Source organism: Schistocerca americana, chromosome 7 (assembly GCF_021461395.2).
Source record: "Schistocerca americana isolate TAMUIC-IGC-003095 chromosome 7, iqSchAmer2.1, whole genome shotgun sequence".
In the NCBI taxonomy this organism is placed as follows: Eukaryota; Metazoa; Arthropoda; class Insecta; order Orthoptera; family Acrididae; genus Schistocerca; species Schistocerca americana.
In genome coordinates, this window is record NC_060125.1 from 327,053,097 (window position 1) to 327,060,485 (window position 7,389).

Genomic DNA, 7,389 nt, shown 5'->3' on the forward strand with positions numbered 1-7,389 from the left:
ATTTTTATTGTCAGCTCGTGACTGATCTTGTACTATCGTCATCACCAACACCACCACCACTACCATAGTTTTTATTATCAACCAATCGACGTCAGCTGCTACGTGAGAACTTCCGGCTAGGTTAACACCCCATCGAGACCTTCCATACATTACGGTCTTCTACCCAATTCGCACCCATCTTTCCTAGTGCCGTTTACTCATTATTAATTAGACTGTCACGTCTGCTTACCGTTTGATGTATAACATTCCCTTCATCTAATTACCAATCATTCGCCTCGACACATCAAACATCGACCATCATTTCATTTTTCATTGTAGTCCTAATAACATCCTCCTCTTTAGTCTCTTTCCTGTAACGGCTTTGCTTTTTCCTTCATCCTGCTATTCACTGCCAAAATGCATCTCTCCATTGCTCGATTTTAATGGTTCTTAATCTTAAATCTGTCTGTTTCCCTTACATTAATATAAATTGGTAGTAAACGCTGAATGTGGACACTTCTTTCAGACACAATGTAAACGTAGTTTTCAAGAGACGTAGTTAGTTCGTTGCCAGTACTCCACTACCACTAGATTGTATTTAATTTATTTTACTCTCATTCGCGGCCTTCTGGTGTCTTCAGTTCAAATAGCAACGGATCAATCACTCATTTTTAAGTTTTACTATTTCCTTTTCAATGTGTTGAATGTGTATTGTTTTATTATGCAGCTATTTATTTAAAGCTTTTTTATTACATTCTCCCACTGGTTTCTGACTGTATCAGCGCTACATGCAATACTGCAATGTTATTAGATAGAGAAGGAGGCGCCTTAATATAACAACCATCCCTTTTCTTTATTCCTGTTCATCGTACTGTAAAGTTATGGTCTGTCTTGTGAGACTAATTATCCCTGTGGTGGGCACATAGGAAAAATTACATGTCTTGCCATGTAGGGTCTCTCAAGACCCCAGTTCATTTGACTGAACCACTTTACTTATTGCTAGAATTTGCCATTATTTCCTTGTTGTAATATCGAATTGTTATATTTCACATTGTTTTTATTATCATTGGATCATATGTATTAAATGAAATTTAGTTTTTTATGTTGTATGGCACATAATACCTCATTATATAATTTGCGCACATTTTGCTGTACATAACTTCTTTTTACAATAACATCTTCTATTTTTTACATTTTACATACTTATATATCAAACACTATCAGTACATACCGTTAAATTTCATCTTTTTGAAGACAACTCATATATTTTCTTATTTATCAGTTTTTTCTATGTCTATAGAAATCGTGACTAAAACGAAAAGAAAATGCCAACTTCAGTACAATGAAATACCTGCTCTAATTTTACTGTGATAGGAATGGCCGTGTCACCACGACAAACTTACTAATTTTTATCACATACTAAACATATTACAATCAGGCTGAAATGAGAGCTTCATACAAATTTTCCACAGTAGTTACGAATTGTTATTATTTTTTTGTCCATGTTTATTGGACACAAAGAAGATCTATATCGGTTGTCAGTAGGTTGATGATTCACGGGTGTATTGAGTCCTTTAGACTCATAGTTGTATCCAAGAGCAAGAAGACAACTTTTAGCTTCCTCTTGAAGGCACCTCCTATCAAGCATTCTTCTGTTGATGTAATGACCCACAAGCTGTCGTCCTAACTGCAGCAGGAACCGCCGCCTCTTCTGATTTGAAGTCAGGCATTGTGGGTGATGATGCAAACATATAATCATTGCAGCGTTTCCAGCTATGTCTGTTATAGAAGAGTGCAAGGGCCTAGCGGTTGGTGTTACGTTTCACGCTATAGGTGCCGACAAATAGATCCATGGTACCAACACCCCACATATGTTTGTTGTAATGATCTATTACTTCTGGTTTCTTATCGTGGATAACTACGTGATGAGTGAAGAGAAGAGACAAGTATAACTGCTGATAACTTCTTTAGTACATATGATACTAGTGATATGGAATCAGAGAACCAAAACACAGAGGAATTTACTCCTCCCGAATGATGTGGCTGCATCTCATTAGAAATTTCAATCTTGATTTTCCCTAGAATGCCGTACTAGGTGCTTTTCACGTCCAGCATTTAACTCATGGGCGGTTTCTTAGAAAACGCGGAAAACAGGGTTTTTGGGTACCAATACCAAGCCGTAGATTCCGAGACGGCTATGAACAGAAAATGGCTGAATTTGTTTACGATGTAATCCAAAGATCCCAATCCCGAACAATCCCGATAATTTATTTGAAGTTTTTTCCGTTCAAGGTATACAGAACTTCAAATTTACCTTAATTGTACATGTAACATACACATATAAGTCCCGGTGTGAGGTGAAATCGTAGTTTATAAAGTGACAAAGCACGGAGAAATACTCTGTAAAGTATCTCCGCTTTCACCATAAGGGTTATGGAGATCCACATGTTCTTGTAGTGATGAAGCATATCAGAAGTCTCTTTTCACTTAAAATGCGATCTGAAGTGTAATATTATTTAGTTTTACGTCATTTAGGTTTAACGTAATTAAACTAACAAGATTTTATTGTCCGAGCAGGTTCTTTTCATGTGAATGACATGCTGTAGCTGGGAATGGAAGGGTATCAGCGGCAAATGCTCCAATAGCAGAACAAAGAAAGATGAATTTGCTACTGTCTATTAACAGACTGTGATTGAAAAGTGAGGTAGCGGCTGCCTCTTTCTACCTTTCCAAAGACCATGAAAAATTTTCGCGAAATGTTTGGCATTCAAACATATTTTGGCCTTCTTTCTTAGGGAGAAGGAGGCAGAGTCAGTGAGAAAGAGACGGAAAAGCAATAAATGTTGGAGTATAGTAAACGGCGATTACGCTGGGGAAAGAGCGAAGTTGTCAATGTCTATGCGAGAGAAAGAGAGGGAGACACTGGGAATGGAATGTAGTTAACAATGACCGAACACTGATAGAAAAAAAGTGTGAAAGAAAGTCAGTGGAAGTGGAAGAAAAGGAGAGGAAAGAGGAAATGGATGAGAGCCTGTGATAATGAGACACAGAGTCCATGAAAACTACAACGAGGAAAAGATATCGACAGTGAGAGGAGAAAACAGCAGTCGGAAGGGATAAATGAAATAGTAGAAGTAAGAGAGAGCAGAGCGAGACAATGAATGTGGGAGGAGATGGTAGCAGTAGAACAGAAAGAAGGAGACTGTGGTAGCGAGACAGGAGACGATGACAGTGAAACACAGACTTAGTGACAGTGAACTGGCTGCATGACTGCATGAGGAAGGGTAGGTGGGTGTGGATGGGTATGAGTGGCTTACAGTAATGGACTAGTGGGTGTGAAAGTTACAGTTAGTGGAGATTGGGAATGTGACATGTAAGTTTCATGTTAAAGAGAGCGCGAATCAGTTCCCATTCAAAAAGTTTCGGGAAATTTTTAAGTATGATAATTAAGGGAGAATGAGATAGATGGTACCCAGTTTTCATACTGAGTAATTTTAATGCATTTTTCCACTAGTAATGTTCAGTGTGAGTTTTGGTACATCGAGTGAAAAATGCTAGCGATATTCAGTAATAAAAGAGACAAAATGGTCTGAAGAAAAAAGCGTTTATTTTAACAAAACAGTACTTTTACTACTTTTCAACATAATCCCCTGAATATTTATGTACTTGTTCCCATGGGCTATAATCTTTTTATTCCGGCTGCAAAGAACTCTTTATCTTTGTGTTTGGACCAATTTCCCACAGACCTTCTCACAAGCTCGTTGTCCTGGAACCTCTTCCCACGTAATGCATCCTTCAGTGAAACCAACAAATGAATTCATTACGTGCTAAATCAGGACTGTAAGGGGGATGACGCAGTACTTCCCAGTCCATTTAGTCGATGGTTTCACGGTTTAGTTGAGCAGTATGAAGACGTGCGTTGTCGTGCTGGAGATTCACATGTCTCCTCTCAGATCCACGACGTCTCTCTCTCATGGCTAGCTTCACTTTGTTTAAAAGCAAATCCGAGTAGCATTAGCTTTCATTGTATGCTGCGCTTCAAGATAGTCACAAAAAACTGGACCTTCAGCATCCCAGAACACCGCTGATGTTTGGGTAATGAACGTTTTCTTGGCAGGTGAGTTGCTGTGCTTCAACTTCATGCTTTGTCTTTCTGATTCTGGCTCATAATAGTGAACCCAGGTTTCATCACAAGTTAAAACTTCGTTGAGGAAGTGCTCACCTTCATGACGTACCTTTAGCTCAGTGCATACTCTCACCCTTGTGTCCTTGTTAGCCTCATCAACTCCTTTGGGAACGATCTTGCACATGTTTTGGGGTACTTCAACGTGTTACAGATGATTTATGAACTTTACCAGTACTAATTTGAACCTTATCAACTATCACTTCCACAGCCACACTGCAGTCGGCACGAATAATGTCATCAATTCTACTTCCCAGTGATGGAGATGAAACTGCAACTGGTCGGCCAGAACGGTGTTCGTCCGTCACCGAGTCGCGACCGTTTTTGAACTGCTGTACCCACTTGAAAAAATTTGAACGGTTCTTACAACCATCACCATAAACGTCAGACACTCTCCGGTAAATATTCACTGGTTTCTCGCCTTCAGCAAGTAAAAAACGGATAACCGAACGTTGTTCAACCAATGTGGGCATTTCAAGCGGATTCACCATATTGAAATGTATTTTTGAGGGTATAAACAAAACAATGTTGATACATCAGCTTATCAGGGCTCATCCCAGTGACGATAACATAAAACAATAAAATTACAAAACTTGTCCTACTAACAATTTTCTCCCCAGACCAATTTGTTTCCTTAATTATTGAATGATCGTCTTATTATACCTATCGGTGACATATAAGTTCATAAGACTGCTACATTATATGCCACAGTTTTCCGAAATGTTGGTAGAAAGCAGTATATTTTTCATTATTCAGACAGAAGATTGGATTGACATTACTTTTTCAAAACTTCTGATATGTTAGTGTGTTTAGCATTGGAGTAGACGTCACAAAATTTGCATAAATTGGATTTCAATTAAAGAATAGAGATATTTATCTCATTCTGCTGCAACGTAGCTCAGTGTTTTACTTTCATCTGATACAGTTTCAGGACAGTACTTTTCCGCTAACTAATGAAACCACGGGCGTTATGAATAGTGATGTGTCAGTACGAGAATGTCAATATATGAGTGCCAGTAATTGGCGCCGCACACATGCGGTTTTTTTTCTGAGTAACATTGAATAGCACCATTCCCATGACAGTCGCTACGAGACTTTTTATTGCGAATCACTGATTGGCAGCAAAAAGGGCGCTTTATTACACAGCGTTAAATTCTATTTGGAAATTAATTTTATCGTTTCCAACAATGTATAGAATAATTCTGAAACATCTGTGTGAAAGCAATTGTCAGGTATACGTGTGAAATGAAATATATTTTAAGTACTGTTCGTTGAGCGTGGAAAATTTCAGAATGATCAAAACAGTGATTCTCTTAGAAATAACACATGAATTATGCACCCGCATACATATTCCGCATCGTACCTGACTGTGTATGGTACATGGTACTTTATGTACGAATATTATTCAAAAAGTCTCACATATGTGTCTCATATGTTGCTACCCACGTCATTAAGTAAAAATTGTTCTATTACTTTTTAAAAAAAATTAACATTACGAAAAAACTGAAAATCCCAAAGTAATGTTGAGACAAATAACCTAAGGGATCCGTTATGGACCTAATCCTTTACTCTGTCTATACCAAAGACATTCCGCAGCAAACAGGGTGGCAACTTTCGTTGCTTGAGGAAGACACAGGTGTTTGAAGAAAAGCAGTTCAAGCCCAAAACACTTCGTATGTAAATCATTCCTAGAAGAAGTTCAAAATAAAGAAAATTACGATTAACATGAACTCAACTCGAGCTATTTTATCATCGAACGAATAACCCAGGAGGGAGCCGTCCTGGAGTGAAAATACGATATCCCCTACTTTGGTCTCATTATTCACATTAAGAAAACAACAGTGAATGTTTTTGCATTCGGGAAAATCATCTCTTATATCAATTATATCCGCTGATGAAAAGAGATTAATTCAACATGAGGACTAAAGCGATAATGGTCAAAGTTTTTCGTCTATCTGTCCTGACTAATGGCTATCAAATTTGGTGCTCAACGGCCAACAAAATGTCAAGAAGGTTCGTTTATCAAAACGAATTATTACGAATAGCAACAAACATTCCTCCTTTCTTAGCAAACACTACCACTCACACAAATATTTAAGTTCCAAAAACTCGCATACCAACACCACAAAAAAAAAAAATCAAGAAATATACGCAAAAATCAAATCTTAGTACCATCAGTTTGTCTGTTCCATCGGTAAATCCCCCCCCCCCATCCCAAACAAAGGCATGCTAAACAACACAAAAATATATTTATGATTCAAAAACTCTCATTTTCGTATCCTTTAGTTCAGACATACTGTATGAGACCATGCTGTATCGGTACATCAACATGCTTGGCTGGAAAACTTGCAGATTGGTCGTTTAGTCGGTCGTGTACTTCTCCCTTCCTCCTTCATCTATTGTAATTGCCACTTAAGCATCGAATCCCTAATTTTATCTTCATAGTTTTTGGAAGGTAAAACGATAGGTACAAAGAAGGTAACTGCGAAGAAACCCCGGGCAATGGAAGAAATACTTCAGTTGGTCGATGAAACAAGGAAGTACAAAAATGTTCAAGAGAATTCAGGAATAAATAAACAGAAGTCACTGAGAAATGAGATAAATATGAACTGAAGGGACGCTAAGACGAAATGGCTGCATGAAAAATCTGAAGAAATCGAAAAAGATATAATTGTCGGAAGAACGCACTCAGCTACTAGGAAAGTAAAAACAACCTTCGCTGATATTAAATGCAAGGGTGGTAACATTAATATTGTAAAGTGAACTCCACAAATGCGGAGAAAAGAGCGGAGATGTGGAAAGAGTGTTGAAGGCCTCTTTAAGGGAAAAGATTTGTGTGACGAAATAGAAGAAGAAGCAGGAGTCCATTTGGAAAAGACAGGTAACACATTACTAGAATCGAAATTTAAGAGAACTTTGAAGGACTTAAGATGAAATGAGGCAGAAGGGACACACAACCATAAACCAGAATTTCTAAAATCATGGAGGAAGTGGCAAAAATCTACTGCTGACAATGGTGTGCACAAACTATGAATCTGGCGACATAAAATCTAACATTCGGAAAAATATCATCCACACAATTCCGAAGACTGCAAGAGCTGACAATTCCAAGAATTGTCGAACAATCAGCTTAACACCTCATGCATCCATTTTGGTGACAAGAACAAAGTACAGAAGAATGGAAAGGAAAATTGAGGATGTATTTGATCACCATCAGTTTGGATTCT